At 40.0% G+C, this 20111-nt stretch overlaps 1 protein-coding gene and 1 non-coding gene across 10 annotated transcripts in view; both read left to right on the top strand.

Moving 5' to 3' along the window:
- Window positions 1-3658: 3658 nt before the first annotated feature.
- Rb1cc1 (RB1-inducible coiled-coil 1) overlaps window positions 3659-20111 on the top strand; it is a 63832-nt gene continuing 47379 nt past the window's right edge. For 8 of the 9 annotated variants that reach the window (XR_015619629.1, XR_015619628.1, XR_015619627.1 and 5 more), the window contains exon 1: window positions 3661-3962. The gene's annotated coding sequence lies outside the window, so the exon portion shown is untranslated. 9 annotated transcript variants of the gene reach the window in all.
- Window positions 14457-14596, top strand: LOC148005646 (small nucleolar RNA SNORA8). Its single transcript, XR_015621562.1, has one exon. It is a non-coding gene; the product is annotated as a small nucleolar RNA SNORA8 (small nucleolar RNA).

Genomic DNA, 20111 nt, shown 5'->3' with positions numbered 1-20111 from the left:
AATGTTTTATAATCTTAGGAATACTATCTCTTTCAAATGTGAAAAAAGCCTTGTCTTTGTTAACTCAAATCTTTCTTGCATGTTCTGCAGCATGTGACAGCATTAGTTACTAGCTCTTCAGACTCATTACTGTCCTCGAAGTCACTCAAGTTAACTATCATAATCACTAGTAACACCTATGAACACCAACAGAGCAACTACACAGATCAGCTATAAGGTCTATGAACAGTACTGAAAACAGAACATGAACATGAACAGTGCCCCTAGCATGTTCAAGAGTGCCTGACAACTGACTTACGATCTTGTAAAAAGTATCCTGTATTAGAGCGCTTTGCCTGAACTATACACACGCCTGGTTCCCAAAGAGGTCAGGTTGGTAACTCATGCTCTGGAAGTGGAGTTAGAGATATCTGTCAGTGACTAGGTGGGTACTGGGAACCAAATGGTCTTCTGCAAGACCATTAAGTCATCTTAACCATTGACCTGGCTCTGTCCTTCCAGCATAACTGATCAATTTATACTTTAAAGTATAATGCTATTCAACATTACCTTAAATTAGGGTAATAGCACTAAGTTTAAGAAATAACAAATACATGTTTTTGAACTGAATTTCAAATTAGGCAGAGCTGAAAAAATTTAGGTGTTTCCCAGTATCCTTAAGGAATTTTTGTTAAGAGACGCCATAGGAACTTGTTGCAGTTTGTTTTACAACGTGTAACAGGTATACCATAGTCTTGTCTTTAAATGTCTGTGTAGCTAAGGATCCTAATCTTCCTCTGCTTCCCAAGTGCTCAGCGATCCGTGCAGTTCTGTTTGAGTGGCCCCTGTATTACTACTTGTGGCCTTTGAGACATCCGACGGCAAGAATATTTCATAGAAACTTACTTGGCCTTAAATATTAAAATTTAGTTTTTAGTGATATTTAATATTTACAGTTTATTGAGTTCTGTAAATGACCTATAATTGTGTCAATTTCTTCAGAATCCTATAACTTTAAAAAATTCATCCAATTTAAAGATTTATAGGAAGAGGAGAATTTAATCAAGTATAGTGTGAGATGAGTTGGTACCTAATCCCAATTCAGACAAGATTTGTTGTGGTATGTACAAATTTTATCCATCTATAAAACAAAACCACTGAAAAATCCTTAGGAGGGAGAGAGACATAATTGTATGGTTTTTGATAGAAAAATAATGAAGGGTAATACGAGGCCAGCCAGAAGCACGGGTCTTGAGCAAGTTGCAAGTAACAAGGTGCAAAAGTTAGTACTAAATGGATATCATTAGTCAGGCAGCAGGGTTAAAATTTAAAGGGGAGCTTACAATCAGCATGTTAGACATTTAAAAGATCAAGAGTTACAGATGTGTCAAGTAAAGACTAGGAGACAGATTAAAATTGAGAAAAAGATTTAAAATTTCAAATGATTTGAAGTACTCAGGTAGATTGCATAATCCCTCCACACTTCTGAAAGAAAAAATGACTTTAAAAATTATATTTATCAATTCAATTATTGATTTTATGTGTGTGCACACGCCATGTGGAGGAATGGAGTCAGCTCTGTTCTTGGTAGGATGCACCTTTACTTATTCTCCTTCCCTTAAAGTTCACTGAAACACTGACAGATACTAACTTTAAAAAAGTTTAGTGGAGGCCAAGAATGAGAACTTTTCTTATCTTACAAAGAACCTAATCTTTGCATCACCCAGTGTATTCTAGTTGATAATCGGGAAAAGAATCCAGTAAAATGGATGGGGGATTATAAGCAACAGGAAAGAGATAACCCAGGAAGGGGAATGAAGAATGGCCCATGCATCAGTAAGTTTAAATATTTCAGCACTCTCTATGAAAGACAATTCTAAGGTCCTTACATCTGTCTGTAGTTTCATTGAGAAAAGCCCAGAAGCCAAACATCAAAGTGGATTATGACGCTTCACGTGGTGATGCAGGAGGAGTTTGTTCTCGATGATTATAGAGAAGGGGGGAAAATAGCTTGTGACAGAAAACTCATGGACATGCATGATCAGTAACATTTATCTTCTGTGTACTCAAGTTTATTTAGCAGAACTCATATCACATTTTCACTTTAGTCTTAGTGAATAGTTTGAGATGCATATAGATTTTGAACATTTACATCGGAGTATAAAGTAACAGACATTTGTTGTAACAGTTTCCCAAAGAAGTCAGGGACATCATGAGATATGTGGTGCTTTAACATTTGAAACTGGAGTGTATCTCTCCTGATCAATGCCACTGATTAACTGTGAGGAAACGAAGCTCTTTAGTGCTCTTTTAGTGTGTATGAACTTCAAGTATGGTTCTCGTCTACGATGTCAGTCCTAGGATGAAACTGAGGTGGTTAGTTTTGGTAGTCAGGAGATGACCTCTGGGTCATCTCACTAGCCCTGATTTTTCCTTTTTCTGTGTAGCCTTGGCAGTCCTGGAGCTCACTCTGTAGACCAGGCCTCCCCCTCTGAGTGAAGGGATTAAAGGTATGGGCTGCACCTCCGGGCCAGCTTTGTTTTTCGAAGTTTCTAGCTAGACTGAGATAGGCATAGCTTACATGTGCTAATATAGCAACAGTTTTTCTTGTTTTAGTCTTGCCAATTCACTACTTTCCTGGTGCACAATAATTGAGCCCCCCCCCCCCCCTTTTGCTGGTGTAATGTACTAAAATTCCAGTTTGGAAAAAATACTCAATATGTATGAGTGTGGTCAAAAACCATGAAGACAACATTTTTTTTCCGGGGATATAGCAGAAGTGCAGAGTTAAAAACAAAGTGAGATAAACAAGAGCTCCTCTCCAAACAACTCTGAAACTCAGCAAATGTTTCCTAGTGTATTTCACAATAAAGAGCTGCAGATCTCGATTAGTTTAATACTCCTCATGTCTCATATTGCTAGGAACCACTCATGGTTGGCTTAGAGAGACCATTCCTAAACTTTTACCTCTTTCAGATATTCCTGGAAATAGTAATTTAGTACCTGTTTATGTCACATAATTGATTAGTCTGCATGTAACATCTGCTCATCAAATTTTAATACTCAAGTTTTGTAGCTTCAAGTCCTTGCCTGAGCCTGAATACAAATGCAACATTCTCCCAAGCTGACATTCTCTTATCTAATCTTGATGTTGTTGACCCATATCGAATTCCGTATTGTACGGTCGTGCCGATTAAAGTCCAGTACACTTTGCTTCGGTTCTTCTCTTTTGGACGTGGTCTTTACTTACCTGGTCTGACTTTGTGCTGCCCCACCCTTGCAAAGATGCCTGGCATACTTTCGGAGTTGCCTGCCAACCAGGCAGTAGCGGTACCGGTGGCCCAGGTGACAGTCGGCTGACCTCCGGGCGGCCGACGAGGGCCCCAGAGCTGTACTGGTGCTCACTCTTCAGCCTCCCGCTCCCCTGCTGGGACTGCTCCAGGTTTGGCGGGGTCGGTCTGCCCGGGCCAGAAGGTCACGCTCACCTTGAGGCCGTCCACGGCAAGCACCGAAATACCTTCCAGGGTCAGGGAAGGACAGACATGTCACTAGCCAGAGACTTCGCTCGCCGGCCGAGCCGCGCCCGTCCGGGAGGCCCAGTGACTTCCGGATCTGCGCAGACGCCTGGGTCTCCCCTCCCCCGGCAGGCTGTTTCCCGGCGTGCTCTGCGGCGGAAAGGCCGAGTCGACAATAACAAACCCCACGGCGGCCGCGACCCAACCCTGCCAAGCTCCCAGTGCCTCGGCCCGCGGACTCGAGTACCCGCGCGGAGCCGAGGGGCCGGAGCAGCGGCTGCGCCCTACTCCCATCCCGCCGGACCTCCGGGCTTAGCCGGGTGCTCGGCGGCCGGGCGCCGACGGTTGTGTCGGTTGGCGGCGCCACAGGGGCGGTTGGTAGCCGCCGCCGAGGCCAGGGCGGCGGCAGAAGATGGTGCGGGGGTCCGCCGGCTGTGTTGCTGCCGCGGGCGGAGGAGGCGCTGCCGGGTAAGTGCCTTCCCTGTTCCCATCTGGCGGCGGGCTTGGCCGGGCTTCTCAGCACCTGACGGGATCGCCCGAGCGTCCGTCGGCGCCGGTTCCGAGGGTCACGGCGCCAGCCCTACGGGGACCGTGAGGCCGGCTGGCTGCTGACAGGATCGCGGGAGCCGCAGGGCGCTGGTGCTCACCGGAGGCCTGAATTGCGGCCTCCGTCTCCAAGGCTGGCGCACTGGAGTGTCCGGCCTGGGAAACCGGAGAGGGTTTGGGCCAGGGCCGGAGTGCCCAGAGGGGAGGAACCTAGAGGTGATGTCTTTGTCCCGACCCCGGAGTGCAAGCATCGGTGTAAAGTTACTCCTTGGAATGACTCAGCCTCGCTCGCCCCACGAATGGATTTGGAGTAGGGGGTTTATGCGGGTTCCAAAACTTGGTACAAATGACAGCTTCCGAACGTGGTGTCTATACTTTCTCTAGAGTGGTGGATGTCCTGTGGTGACTGCTTATGGTTTCGTAATCCTGTCCTTTCCGTCATGAGTCTTTAAAGTGTGATCATTCCATGAACTGGTTGGTATAGGCCTGATGCTACAGAACACTCGTGCACTCACTTATTGATAAAGTCTCTGCAAGACATTCAGTTGGGTGGGGATGTTGACACGTCTATTATGAGCGTTAAAAACTTCCATTTTGCTAACCATTTTCTGTAAATAACTGATGAGACTTACTTATCTGAGGGTTTGCACAGCTAGCAGTTTAGAAGCAGCCTAAAAATGCACCGGCTTGTGTGTGCTCATGTTACTGTATTTCAGTAGGTGGGGTTTTTTTGTTGTTGTTTTTGTTTTTTGTGTTTTGGGATTACTGGATAAGTGGACTGCTGCTATGCGAGAAATATTTTATTACAAAATATGGCACAAATATCACTTTCCAATTAGGTTTTTGTCTTTTTTTTAGTGTTTATCTCTGTTTTAAACGTTAGCCTAGGGTTAGAACATAGCTGCTCTATTCATCTCAGCATTCCAGGAGACTGAGACAGAAAGATGGCTTTAGGCTATTTGCATTACACAGTAAGTTAAGGTAGTCTTGGGAAACATAGTGAGAATATGTCTTGAAAAAAGGAAAAAACAACAAAAATGGTATTTACATACTTATGCCATGGGTGTGTCAGGCACGTAACGTAGCATTTACATTGATAAATCTATTAATGTAATTGGTTAGTGTTTTTTGTTTTGGCTCTTTATGACAGACATCAGGGTTAGAATGCACAGCAGATTGAGTTTACACATAAATCCATAAAAACCAAAAGACATAAGATAAAAGAAATGATTTCTCCACGATTGTATGTTTTTGTTTCTTGCCTTGTTAGTATGTACTGCTAGGAATAAATCCTAGAGCTTTCTGCATGCTCTGTAAAGCGTTATTCCTGATTCACTCTTAGACCTGAGAAAAAAGTGTTTCCAAGACTACCTGATTAAGAGAGCTTTGTTTAGAGGTGCACCTTGTGTAGCTCAGGTTGGCCTTCAGCTCCTGACCCCCTTTTGTTAAGACCTGTCATACCTGACACATCTCAGAGTTTTGCTAAGTTTTGGCAAGTATTCATTAGTGATGTGTTGGTAAGTATTAAGCAGCAGACAAACTCAAGGCTCTATTATTCAGAAGAAAAGTGAGAACATAAGTGGATATTTAAGCAAGCCAGAAAGGTTAAGAAATGTCTGTCTGTATTGGAGGGTGGGTTTGAAACTTTGGGTAAGGTGTCTTACTGTCTTGAGTCAAGACCCAAGAGACTTTAAGAAACAAAAGGATCCTTTTTGAGGGATGAGGGGGAGAAGAAATAGGAACTATGGAAGGCTGTGATTGGAGGCATATTCCATGAAAAAGGTTCCTGAAGACTAATGCCTGAAGTGAGGGGTAGTAGTAGGAAGAGACATTCTGGAGACATTCAAGTTTTATGACACAGTAGTTTAAAAAAAAAAAAAGTAAAATTGTGGCTGCATGTGTAAAACACAGAGTTGAGTGTCCGTAGATTCAGCAGGTCTGGGGAACAGCTGGACCAGAATCTATCCCTCACATATGGATTGGTCCTATCTAGTTTACTTGTGTATAACAGTAAGCTAGAGAAACACACATTTCGTATGTGTTTAGGCAACCATTGGGCATTTTAAAGAAGGCAAAATGACAAATATCAGTTGCTGGTTTAGAAAAGAGGTTAGAGAAGCAGACTGTGGAGTATTAGGTTAAACAATGTACTTTTTAAGGTTTATTTATTTATTATATACATTGTAGCTATCTTCAGACACACCAGAAGAGAGCATCAGATCTTATTAGAGATGGTTGTAAGCCACCATGTGGTTGCTGGGATTTGAACTCAGGACCTTTGGAAGAGCAGTTGGTGCTCTTAACCACTGAGCCATCTCTCCAGCCCCAATGTACTTTTTAGATAAGAACATAATGTTACTGAGCACATTTCTCTAGTATTTCTGTATTATGGACCTAGGAAGCCTAATTTGCTTATTCTAAAGCTGGTCATTCTTGAAGGTCCTAAGAGCATTAGTCTTCCTCTCACCCTTCTGTAAAGTTGAGTCTAGTGAGCCTGCAAGTGTATGCAGAACTTGAACGCTCACAAGCAGCCTTTTATAAGTAGTTTCGGCTTTCTTAGGTGTTTAATGAGGGCCCTCAAGATTACAGATTTTGCTGGGTTGAATTCTCATGTTATTGTTCATGAAAACATTGATGTAGTAGTGATGTTTTCATCTTGTTACTAATTTAAGAATATCAACATCAGTTTTTCCTTCACTAGCCATATACAAAAGTTGGTCAGTCACTGCCCACAGAATACGTGTCCAGATTATAATTCACTACTTTTCTGTTCTTTCTATGGCCTTTGGTGACTTTGGCAGCAAATGACATTTGAGAATGCTTCCTTGATACTGCCCTATAAAGAAGCCTATGTTTATAGACTTGGTTTGATAGAGTAAAAGCTAATTCAGTATTATATAGGTGATTTGGGTTTAGTTGGTATACACTGTAAAGTAAAATATACTACTAGAAAATGTTCTCTAGGGCTGGGAAGATGGCTCAGTGGTTAAGAGCACTGACTGCTCTTCCAAAGGTCCCGAGTTCAAATCCCAGCAACCACATGGTGGCTCACAACCATCTGTAATGAGATCTAATGTCTTCTTCTGGTGTGTCTGAAGACAGCTACAGTGTATTTCTATATAATAAATAAATATTTAAAAAAAAAGAAAAATGTTCTCTAAAGTCATGGATTTTATATAGTTTTGATGGTTAGATATGATGCCAGAATGGTAATATGTTAATGCTCTAATGTCCAGTAATTTCCATATTATGCAGTTCAGGTAAGGTACACATGCTAGTATGAATGGCATCATGGTGGGAATAAAACTGAATATAATTACTTATTCTTTAATCTTCACATATACTGTGACAAATATACTCATAAAATAAATGTAATCTTTTTTTAAATATTTATTTTATGAGTACATTGTAGCTGTCTTCAGGCACACCAAAAGAGGACATAGGATTCCTTTACAGATGGTTGTGAGCCACCATGTGGTTGCGGGAATTGAACTCAGGACCTCTGGAAGAGCAGACAGTGCTCCTACCTGCTGAACCATCTCTCCAGCCCCAATAAATGCAATCTTTAAAACTCTGGGGGCTGGAAATGTATCAGCAGTTAAGAGCACTCATTCCTCCAAAGGACCCCAATTCAGTTCCAGCACCCACATTAGATTGCTCACAACCAGCTGTGACTCCAACTCTAGGAGATCCAACACCATCTGTTGGTCTCTTTCAGGACCTGCATTCATGTTCACACATGTGTTTGTTTGTTTGTTTGTTTGTTTGTTTGTTTATTGTCTGTAGAAGGAAGAAAACAGGCAGTCACAGACACTTTTACCTGTGTAGCCCTGGCTGACCTCATTTTTATAAAACCAGATTATATATATGCATGTGCCTATTCTATTCCTTACTGTTATACACAAGTAAACTAGATAGGACCAATCCATATGTGAGGGATAGATTCCGGTCCAGCTGTTCCCCAGACCTGCTGAATCTACGGACACTCAACTCTGTGTTTTACACATGCAGCCACAGTTTTACTTTTTTTTTTTTAAACTACTGTGTCATAAAACTTGAATGTCTCCAGAATGTCTCTTCCTACTACTACCCCTCACTTCAGGCATTAGTCTTCAGGAACCTTTTTCATGGAATATGCCTCCAATCACAGAAGTATTTCTGCTCTGTTTTGGTCACAAGCATGTTGTATTACTTATCTCCGTGTAAGGCTTACCTGAGCATGCTTATCTAGTGTTAGAGAAAGCACACACTTAGATAGGAACCTTTATGAAACAGGTTGTACAGTGTGAAGAAGATGCCTGTGCTACTCTCTGTTTTCTCCTGGTGGTGGTATATGGGGTATATCTGATTTGCAGAGACTGATACCCAGTTCTTGGTCTGAGCCACCTATATGGCTTTTGTGGTGAATTTTATTTTCATTGAAGCAGAAACCAGTCATTACTCAAAGAGGTAGAATTACTAAGAATTGTAGTTTGCAGAATTGGAAACAAGACAAAATTATTTCAAATTGCTTTTCTCCATAAGACCTTTAGTTTGCTTTCTTTAGTAACATCCAGATCTTGTGCTCTATTAAACTTGAAAGCAACTTGAAAGTTATTTATATTCCTAGCACCTAGTACCATGCCTGGCTTATTTAGATCTCCCCTACTTCCACACCCACCCCAAGTACTGGGAGTCTAGTCAGTGTTTAGTTCTGAAAACCTTGAAATGTAAGAAAGCTAATTCTGAGGTTTTAGTATTATAGAAAATTGGTGTTACGGCTAGTGCGGTGGGCCTTATTATCACAGTGGTAATTTTTCAGGATGAAATTTTTAATTACCTCAGTTGAAAAGTTGGCTAGACAGCTGGCTTGGAACCTGTTATATAGACCAGGCTGCCATCATCTCTAGATTTTACTACCTGTGCCTCCTTAGGACTGGGATTAAAGGTGTGCAGGTGTCTATCACCACACTTGACAGAGCCAGATGCATTTTTTTTTTCTGAGATGATTCTAGTTATTTTATATAGACATGGAAGTCAACCATCACCCATATATTCCATATAAATACAGTGGGATCATTTTTAATTTAAAATTTTAAATTTTTGTAGATTATTTTGTATGGCATTGGATACCCTGGATTTGGAGTTGTGGAGAATTTGGAGTTGCCATATGGATGCTGGGAACTTTGAAAGAACAAAGTTCTTTCAAAGATAGATGGCTAATCTATCCGTCTCTTCCTTCTATCATTTATAGCCAACTGTAAATGGGAAAGGCCACATAAATTGCTGGGCTACACACCCAGCTCAGAAACAATGTTAGGACTACACCTAACATTAAACATTCAGATAAACAAAGATTGGAGGAGAGATTTTTACCTGGCCTGAAAATGCAAAGTGTTGGTATAGTTTTCTTCCTGTGTGGGATCCTTTGATGATATTTCAGGAAAAAGGAACTGGGGTTAATTATGAAGCTATTAAACATTGAAGCTTAGTACCCACCACTTTTAGTGATTTTTTTTTTTTTTTTAAATACACTCCTGGGCGCTGTAAAGGATTCTCATTCACATTATTGCTCTCCTCCTTACCAACTCTGTAAGTGTATCATTTTCAGTTTGTAGATCGTAAACTGAGATGCTAAAGTTATTGAGTCCCAGTGGAGTAGGTAGAATCTTAATTGAGATAAATTTTGTTCCAAACATTACCTTTCTAGGTTAATTATGTGTCAGAGTTGTCAAGTTCACATCTGTAGTGGGGTTGCCAACTAAAGGAAGTAAGTGGGATCCTGTAGGTTGTCATTCTCTGGAATTGTCTTTTCACATTATTTTGCAGAGTGGTTCAATGAGAAGGAAGAAAAGCCTGCTTTGAAGAAAGCAGTGCTTAACTAAACATTATAGCACATGAAAGGTAGCTTCAGAGAAGGCAGGGATGACAACGACAAGCAGAATTTGAGGCCAGCTGATAGGAGTGTTGAAGGAGTGGAATAGAAAGTAAAAAGAATAGAGCATTTGCAGTCTAAAGGTTCTGCCATGACAGATTAGGAGTTCTGTTCTAAAAGAAAAGATGGGCAGAATTTAAACAGAGATGAGTTTGGATACCAGGGGAATGATAGTTTTGTATACAATAAAATGAAGGGAAAGATTTAAAGGAAAAGCATCAAATTGAAAATTGGACTTTTTGGCTGGGTTTGGATGTGTAGCTCAGCAGTTTATAAGGTCTTGGCTTTTTGTTTTTGTTTTAGACAGGGTCTTGGGGCTGGAGAGATGGCTCAGTGGTTAAGAGCACTGACTGCTCTTCCAGAGGCCCTGAGTTCAATTCCCAGCAACCACGTGGTGGCTCGCAGCCATCTGTGATGGGATCTGATGCCCTCTTCTGGTGTGTCTGAAAAGATCGACAGTGAGTGTGTTTACATATAATAAATATATCTTTTTTTAGAAAAAGTTTTAGATAGGGTCTCCTGTAGCTCAGCTCGGCCTTAAATTCACTGTGTAAGTGAGCATAGCCTTGACGTTATGGTCGATGATCCTGTCTCCAGTTCCCAGGGCTTGAGATTAGTGGGGTATGCATTACTACACCTGGCTTAGACAGTGTTTGGGGGTGAACCCAGAGATTTCTCTATGCTCATCTGGGCAAGCTCTTCACACCATTAACCATGTTGTGTATCTTTCTCACTAGGTTTGAGCATGACTGACATGTTTGATATTTTTCTCTGGTGTTGTCTCAGTGAAATATATATTAAGTTTGTCTCATTGACTAGAAACTAATGGTAAACTTAGGCAGGTGGTCAATAAATAGTAGGAGTTGGGAGTTGGGGTGCTGAAGAGATGGCTCATCAGTTAAGAGCACTTGTTATATTTCTAGAGGATTCTCAGGTGATTCTGAGCACCTCTATGAAGGCTCCAATTCTGTGACTCCAATTCAAGGGGATCTGACATAGCTTCTGCCCTCTGAAGGCACCTGGCATGCCTGTGTTGTGCTCACAAAAAAGCAGGCAAAACACCTATACACATAAAATAAAAATAAGTTTTTATAAAAAACAAGTAGGTATGGTGGTACATACTTGAACTCTCAGAGCTTAGGGAAGAGTACTGAGAGTTTAGGACCAAAGATAAATAGTAGTAGGCAATCAAGTATATTATTACTATCTAAACTCAAAGTCTTCCACCTATAATTTCCTCAGTAATTCATTCTAGCTACTGTTTGTTTGTTTATTTGATGTATATGCATACACCATTGCTCCCTTCAGACCAGAAGAGGGGGTTGGATGCCTAGTACAGATGGTTGTGAGCCACCATGTGGTTGCACGGAATTGAACTCAGGACCTCTGGAAAAACAATCAGTGCTCTTAGCCGCTGAGCCATCTCTCCAGCCCTCTAGTTACTGTTTACATCTATACTGTAGTAGATTAAAACACAGAGGCTTTGTGTCAGGGGAACATTACACCATTTAAATACGGGACATAGGCTGTGTGTCAGGTGAAGATCACACCATTTAAATATGGGACATAGGCAGTATGTCAGTGAACATTACACCATTTAAATACAGGACATAGGCTGTCTGTCAATGAATATTACACCATTTAAATACAGCACATAGGCAGTCTGTCAGTGAACATTACACCATTTAAATACAGGACATAGGCTGTCTGTCAATGAATATTACACCATTTAAATATAGGACATAGGCTGTGTGTCAGTGAACATTACACCATTTAAATACAGGACTTGCTACTGAGATCTGGGTATCCATGGGATCATTTCCCCAAGAATAAAGAAAAAAGATGACTGTTTTTATCCCTGCACTACACACGTAGCCCAGAAATGCTTGTTAAAGAGTTGGTAGGGTGAGCACCAAGACAGAAAGAAGGAAGGGTCTGTGAAAATGGTAGCTTTAGAAAGAGGTTCTGTGATGGAAGAGAAGATCTGTGGCAGAAGCTTAGTAATCTTGATCTGTGGCTGAATGCGAATGTATATTTCCAGTCCCTTACTGCCATTGAGTTTGCCTCCCCCACATTTTTGTTTTAAAGCCATTCAATCAGGTAGCTCCCATTTCGTTTGCTTCCCTGCAGCCAGCTTGAGGACACTACTTTGAGTAAGACTCAAAGCTTGAGGACACTACTTTGAGTAAGTAGACTCTTGAGTAAGGTTATGTACTAACCAGGCAAAATAATTCATTTTCTTTGTGTCTGATTTTTAATTTTAAAACTAGAAAGCTGGGTATTACCTAAGGATGAGAACAATCTTAAATACCTCAAGTTAGTTAGGTGTTGATGCGCAGTGGAAATTAGATTTGTATATGATGGGCTTAGAGGTGGCTGAGATAACTAGTGTATCAGTTATTACCATTTGTTTTTAGTAAAGTATATTTATTGCTTATATCCTGCATTGTGTACAGGGTGTTTAAAGTCCGTTTGTATAGGCATTACTAGATTTTATTTTTGCTTATCTTCTTGGATTGGCTACAAATAGTGTGCTAAGACCTGACATAGGCTCAGCCATACATAATTTTTTTTTTTAAAGATTTATTTATTTATTATATATAAGTACACTGTAGCTGTCTTCAGATACACCAGAAGAGGGCATCAGATCTCTTTACAGATGGTTGTGAGCCACCATGTGGTTGCTGGGAATTGAACTCATGACCTCTGGAAGAGCAGTCGGGTGCTCTTAACCGCTGAGCCATCTCTCCAGCCCTTTTTTTTTTTTTTTTTTTTTAAAGATTTATTTATTTATTTCATGTATGTAAGTATACTGTCTCTGTCTTCAGACACACCAGAAGAGGGCATCAGATCTCACTACAGATAGTTGTGGTCACCATGTGGTTGCTGGGATTTGAACTCAGGACCTCTGGAAGAGCAGGCAGTGCTCTTAACCACTGAGCCATCTCTCCAGCTCTCATACATAATTTAAGAACTTGATTCTCATTGAGATCTTACAGGAAAGAAAATAAGTAAGTTCAGTCTTAGAGAATTGAAACAGATTAGTTTGACACAGGGTCTTGCTGTGTGTAGCCTTAGCTAAGCCTAGAACTCACTATGTAGACCAGACTGTCCTCAAATTCATGGAAATTCACCTGCCTCTGCTGGGCCCAAAGGCATATACCACCATGCCTGGTTTTGGGAGGTTCTGGTACATCAGCGTGAGTAAAGATGGCCAATTGGTATGGGAAAGGTTTAGTTTTTGTTCATTTTGAATAGGGGGGATTATGTAGGTCATACTTAATATATATGCTTAATGTACAGACACTATTCCAATTCTGTGCTTCCGGTTCCATAGCAGACCTAGTATTTCTAGGCTTTTAGAAGATGGATTTGCTTTTGAGAAATCATTCCTTTGGCCCTGTTGAAAAACAAGTAAACAGACAAAAGACCAATTTATTGATGGAAACTTCTACCTACATAATTTTTTGTCCTGTCGATAGAGACGGGAACCTAGAACTCTTTGTAAGCTTTGCTTTTATATTGCGGTTATTATTTTTTCGTTTCATTTCATTTCATTTTTTAACAGAAACGAGAAACAAAAACCTGGCCATAGAAGACTGCCTAGTATACCAATATTGCATCTTAGTAACTTCCTTCAGCTCCCATCTTGCTTTAGCTAGACTTTAACCTTTTCTTCTTATTTGGTACTGTAAGGAATATGTTCCCTACTTTTGAGAAGAAAGCTGGAAGTTAGAATACTTTTCTCATTGTTCAGCCTAGAAATAGTGGGAGAGGGATTTGAACCAGATCTATTAAAGCTTTTCACTTAGCAATCAGTTTTTATGTTGACTGGGGACATATTGTAATCAGGTAACAGGCATAGTGGCACAGGTCTAATTCTGTGTTCCTGAGGCTGGTATAGGGAGAGATTACAAGTTCAAAGTCAGACCCTGTCTCAAAACAACAAAAAATACAAATATAACTAGAAAATAATGTTTCCATAAAAATCTTACTGTTTTGAAAGACTGTTGCTAATCTAATACTTAACAGTATCATTTTTTTCTCTAAGCAATGCCGTGAACATTTTCTCTATATCTATGATTATGTTATTAATTAGGGAACAGCAGAAAATTGTGTCCTAGGTTGACCTGGAATTTCCAGCAGTCCTCCTGCTTCACTCTCCCCATTGTTGAGATTATAGGCGTGAGTCATCACACCTGGCTGCGCTTATGTTTTCCGTGCTCTTTAGCTATCCCATGTTTTCCCACAATATTTACACCAAAACAATGAGTAACCTACATTTATTATTAATGTAAAGTATTTTTTATATATTTTAAACACATTAGAAAAATGGCTTTCTTTTTGCTGGGAGGGATTAAGACAGGGTTTTTGTGTATTTCTGGCTGTCCTGGAACTCACTATGTAGACCAGGATTGCCTTGAACTTGTAGAGAATTTGCTGAGATTAAAGGAAAGCAGCACCCCAGGCCTGGCTGTGATTTCTTTAAGAAGGATCTTTATTGTACTGTATGGGCATCTGTGCTCGGCAGTTTCCTCTTGCTAGAATGTTTCAAGGACAGCCCTATAGAAATTCAATATCTAGCATTGTTGATTTTCTTGACTTTGTGCTTATTAAACCTGGTATTTCTATGTATGCAGTTTTAAAGAAAAAAATGTAAGAATTTTCTAGTATTATTACTGAACTAAAGGAAGTCTGAGTTTATAAAATTTCTGTTTACCTTAACAAATAACCAGTGGTTTTCTAGAAAGCTTATAATTATTTATGATACATTGATACTTTTATTATAAAAGTTGAATATGATTAAAATGATTTACTACTGTTTATAATGGTTTTATTGTGGAAATTTACAAATGAACATAGTAGCCTCACTCATTGGGGGGTACTATTCAACATTCAATTTATCTTTCAACACAATTCAGTTCTGCTAACCCTTTTTTACTTTTCTTTTTTTCACCATTTGTTTTCATTGGACTAATAGTTTAAATCAAGTATCATTTTACACATTAGTTTTTCAGCTTATTTTGCCTTAACCATAGTACCATTTTCAACCCAACAAGCATGTTTACAAATATTATTTTAATAGTGTGTCCAGGGTATGTGTGCTAGTTCCTGTGGAGACCAGAGGCGGTGGATCTGTCTAGAGCTTGGTTAGGGCCACCACTAAATGTGGTGCTAGGAACTGAGCTGAGGTGCCTGGAAAACCAGCAGTAGGAACTCTTAACCCCAAGCAACCTCTCCAGTCTCCAATCAAATAAAAACTTTAGAAAACCTTTGCGTGGTAGGGGTTTGTGCTGGGGATCAAACGAAAAGATAATATGCATGCTGAGCAAGCATTCCATGGCGGAAAAACTTGCAGCTTAAAAATCTTAATACCTAGTACCTAACTTAGTCTTAGATTACAATACTCCTTTAAAAATTGGCTTTTATTAATTGCTTTTTATTTTATTTTATTTTATTTATTTGTGGTTTTCTTTCTTTGAATCATTTTATTTGTTTTATGTATACTTATATCCAGGGACATCAGATCCCATTACAGATGGTTGTGAGCCACCATGTGGTTGCTGGGAATTGAACTCGGGACATTTGGAAGAGCAGACAGGGCTCTTAAGCACAGAGCCATATCTCCAGCCCCTTGTTTTGTTTTGTTTTGTTTTGTTTAACACTAAAAAGGTATATGCATATAATTATTTTTAAATTTATTTTAACTTCTTTTATTTTGGAAACAATTTGTTGAAGAAACTGCAATGTTCTAGGGAATGATCATCATCCTATCCTGTATTTAGTTGAGTGCTGTCATACAGTGATTAGTTTTTTATCTATTCTGCATTTACTGTATTGCTGATCAGTATAAAAAGCTTAATTTTGGGAGGTAGACAGGAAATGATAAGTGTATCCAGTTAAATCATTTGAGTATACTATGAAATATAGTTCATAGTATTTCATCTGTCTCACTGTGGGTGTCCTTCACTGTGTTGTTGACTAGGGCCACATTTCTTAAAGCACATTGCATGTAGAAAGGTTAAGAGCTTAATTTTTCTTTCTCCAGTTTTATAATGGGTTCTGAAACACGTTCACCAAAGTGTTTTATTTTAATATTTAAATTGATTTATTTGTTTTGTGTGTATGGTCAGAAAGACATAACTTAAAGCCTGTGAGAGTCAGGGAACAACTGGTTGGGAGTTAATTCTCTTCACAACTTGAATCCTGGGGATTAATCTCAGGTTGTCAGGTGCTTTTACCTGCTTAGCTACCTCACTAGCCTCTGTTTAAGTTATTGTTATAGACACATGAGTTTTACAGATTTGATGTTGTTTAGTTATTTGTTTTTGTTTTTTGTTTGTTTGTTTTTGTTTTTGTTTTGGATGTTTTGATGATTAAACTATGCCAGTGAAAGCCATTATAATGTTCGTTTTTTTGCCCTTTTGTCATGGTCTCACTTTTTTCTTGCCCTATGGCACATTAAGATATTCTAAGCATATGTGATTGGGGCTTTTTTTTTTTTTTCTGCTTTAGACTTTTAAATTCAGCAACTTCTAATAGCCCCCTTAGAAACCACAATGTTGAGTGTTCAGTGAGTTTACTCAATTACAGAGTTAGAAAAGGCAGCCTCTACTCTGGAGACAGACTGCAAGCATGGTGATTTGCAGGCCCTCACCTCCAACCCCTGATGAACACCTACCCTCACCCCCACCCTCACCCCCCATCCCCCAAGTGGAATAGCTCACAGACTTAGGAAAGCCCTATACTTAACTAAAATCAGGCTGTTGCTTATAGAGCTGAACCCCTGCAGCTTCAGAAGTCTGCCTGCTCACTTTCTGAATTACTCAAAAACCCATACCTTTCCCTTTTCTGTCACGTTTTAAGCATGCTTTCCCTAGCATTTTGGAGTTCACTTTTCTAAAGCTTCCTACCTGGTTCTATGGCTACTTGTCTGCCTTGTGGCTGACCTCCATGCTTGATCAGTTTAAATTGCATGGCCTTTTTCTTTCCTTTCTCTTCCAAGCAGCTACTGACATTTACTTGCTGCTGTGAGATTTTTACACCCCAAAAAGGGAAGGGTAAGTAGAAATTAGAATTTGGAAGGAATCCAGATCGGATTCTGTCTTGCTGTCATCTTCAGCCTGTAATACTTCCTGGTGTTAGGAGGTCTTCAAGACCTGTAGAGTCATTGGTTATTTGAAGCCCTTTGGATGTGAAATCCCAGGGGGCCTAGAGATTATTCAATAGATGGTAAGGACAGAAATCAGACCTCTTTTTAGTTGAGGATGGTTCTTCACTACAAAGGTACATAAAGCTGTTTTGCTGCATTGCTTTTATTGATGCTGTGAAAGAAATACATTTCCTGGAAAGGGTTATGTACGCTGTTGGTATTAACATTTTCAGAGTAATCCCTATACCCCTGTAGTTGAACTAGGACATTGACCAGAATCCTACAACTGAGCTCCATTTCCAGCCCATCTTTTACTTCTTTATTATGCATTTTTTCTCTGAAAATGCTGTTTTGTTTTTTAATAGTATTAGATATTGAATATAAGACCTTGCAGTCCTGGAATTGCAAGTGTGTCAGTGCCAACTTTCCTAGTCTAAGCTGCTATTTAGTTGAAATTATATAGCAAACTGATTTGGGTTTAACCCCTGGAATTTTTATTTGTTGCATTTCTAACTCTAAACAGACTAAGTACCTTCTGATTCTTCATTTGCAAATAGAAAAAACAGTAATATTATATTACATTTTGTGTTAAATGAGGCAATGTATATAAAGCTATTTAGTATAATGATTGTACTTGAGAAAGTAATTCAGAAAGTGAGCAGTCTCTAGGCGAGAGCAGTGATTGCTACTCTCTGTATCATGTTCTTGGATTTGTGGCTGAATAAAAGCATTTGTGGCCAAAATCTGTCCACTGACTTTTTTTAGGCGACAAATATAGGTGGAACCTTATGTGGCTTGGTTTCTCTGTTGTTCTTGGGCAGCACTTTCTTAGCTGCAGTTATTTGGTGTGAGAATGAGTGTGGAAATTCAAGAGGGAGCTTCTGAGTAAAGTTGCCAACCTTGGAATTCACAGTAGCCATCCTAAAGGACTCTGCAAAGCTGCTAATCAATGAATGAAAGCACAGACTTCCATATCTAAATAGCTCAGGTTATGCTTCTCAACATATCTTTAGTAGCTTCTAGACTTGAGCTAAATAGCAAATGCCACACACACACACAAACACACACACACACACACACACACACACACACACACACCTACCTCATATTTTATGCATGTAAGTGTGTGTGTGTGTGTGTGTGTGTGTGTGTGTGTGTGTAACCATGCCTAATCTTTAATTAAGATGGCCCTTAACAGTCGAGTTTATTTTTTTTTCCTAGTGATTGAAGTTTATAGTACTTTAGAGGCTATGTTTATCCTGGTCATTGCGTCCTTATACTTTGATATACTGCCTGATGTGTTTGGTGGGTATCTTAGTTAGTTTTTTGGGTTTATTTTTGTTTGTTTTGTTTTTTTATTGCTGTGAAGAGGGACCATGACCAAGGCAACTTTTATAAAGGAAAGCATTTCATTAGGGCTGACTTATAGTTTCAGAGGATTAGGACATTATCATCATGACAGGAAGCATGGAAGCTTGCAGGCAGACATGGTGCTGGGGAGCCCAGATTTCTACATCTTAATCTGTAGTCAGCAGAAGGAGACTCCCACACTGGGCATAGCTTGAGCATAGGACACCTTTAAGCCCACCCCACCACAGTGACACACTTAAACCAACTAGACCACACCCACTCCAACAAGACCACATCTCCCAATAGTGCCAATGCCTATGGGCCAAGCATTCAAAAACAAGAGACTGTAGGGGCTATAACTATTGAAACCGCTATAGTAGGGAATCTGTGAATGAGTAACAAACTTATTGGCTGTCAAAGATGGCATGGAATATAAAGAAATGAATTACTACAGGGAAGGATATGGTGTAAGAGTGTAAATGGGATGTATGGCCTGAGGAATATGGTTTGGTAAAAGCAGCATGTTTGTAATACACTCTAGTAACTAAAATACTTGAATATTTCAAGTAAGCAATAGTGATGTGTCACTGTAATCCCAGCACGTGGAGTATGAGGCAAGTTTTATGCCATTTTGGACTGAAGAATGAGACTATTTCTCAACATCAAACAAACCAAAAAAAATTTGAGTGTTTTGATGTTGCAATTTTATTTCTCAAAAACTAGTCTTTTAAAATAATTCTGGCCTCTCTACCCAAATCCTGTGGTGGAGAAAGCTGAACTTTCAGAAGTGCAGACAATCCTGAGAGCTCAGGGGAGACACCACTCCTGCTCACATTCCTGGCCCAGGAGGAACCGGCCTAGTGCCCTCTGGATACAAGAACATAGGAGCAGTCAGGGACCTTCTGGTTGCTGCCTGCACTCGGAACTGAACTGAACCAGTCCCATAACTCTCTCTACCCAAATCCCTTGTGGGAGAGAGCTGGTCTCTCAGAAGTGCAGAAAATCCTGAGAGCTCAGAGGAGACAACAACTTCGGCCTATATTCCTGAACCAAGAGGAACGAACCTACCTAGTGCCCCCTGAATACCTTCCAGTTTCTGTCTGAGCCCAGAGGTGAAAGCCATTCTCCTGGAGCACTTACACACTTGAGAGCAGAGGTAAGAACAACTCTTCTGCTCCAAGCGACCCACCTAGAAGCTTTAGGACACACAAACGCAGGAGGAGCTGTCTGTTCCCAGATCCAGCTGAAAGAAAACAGATCTACAGGAGGGCTGACACACAGGTTTACAGGAGGGTCAAGCCACTGTCAGAGACAGCAAGACAATCTAACACCAGAGACAACCCGATGGCTAGAGGCAGGCACAGGAACCTAAGTAACAGAAACTAAAGCTACTTGACATCATCAGAGCCCAGTTTTCCCAACAAAGTAAATACTGGATATTCTAATAACACTGGCAAAGCAAGATTTAGATTTAAAATCACATCTCATGATGATAATAGAGGACTTTAAGAAGGACATAAATAACTCCCTTAAAGAAATACAGGACAACACAGGTAAAAAAGTAGAACCCCTTAAAGAGGAAACACAAAAATCCCTTAAGGAATTATAGGAAAACACAAACAGTGAAGGAATTGAACAAAACCATCCAGGATCT

The sequence above is a fragment of the Rattus norvegicus genome, chromosome 5 (assembly GCF_021556685.1).
Source record: "Rattus norvegicus strain SHRSP/BbbUtx chromosome 5, alternate assembly SHRSP_T2T, whole genome shotgun sequence".
Classification (NCBI taxonomy): domain Eukaryota; kingdom Metazoa; phylum Chordata; class Mammalia; order Rodentia; family Muridae; genus Rattus; species Rattus norvegicus.
This window is presented reverse-complemented; position numbering and strand designations above follow the sequence as displayed.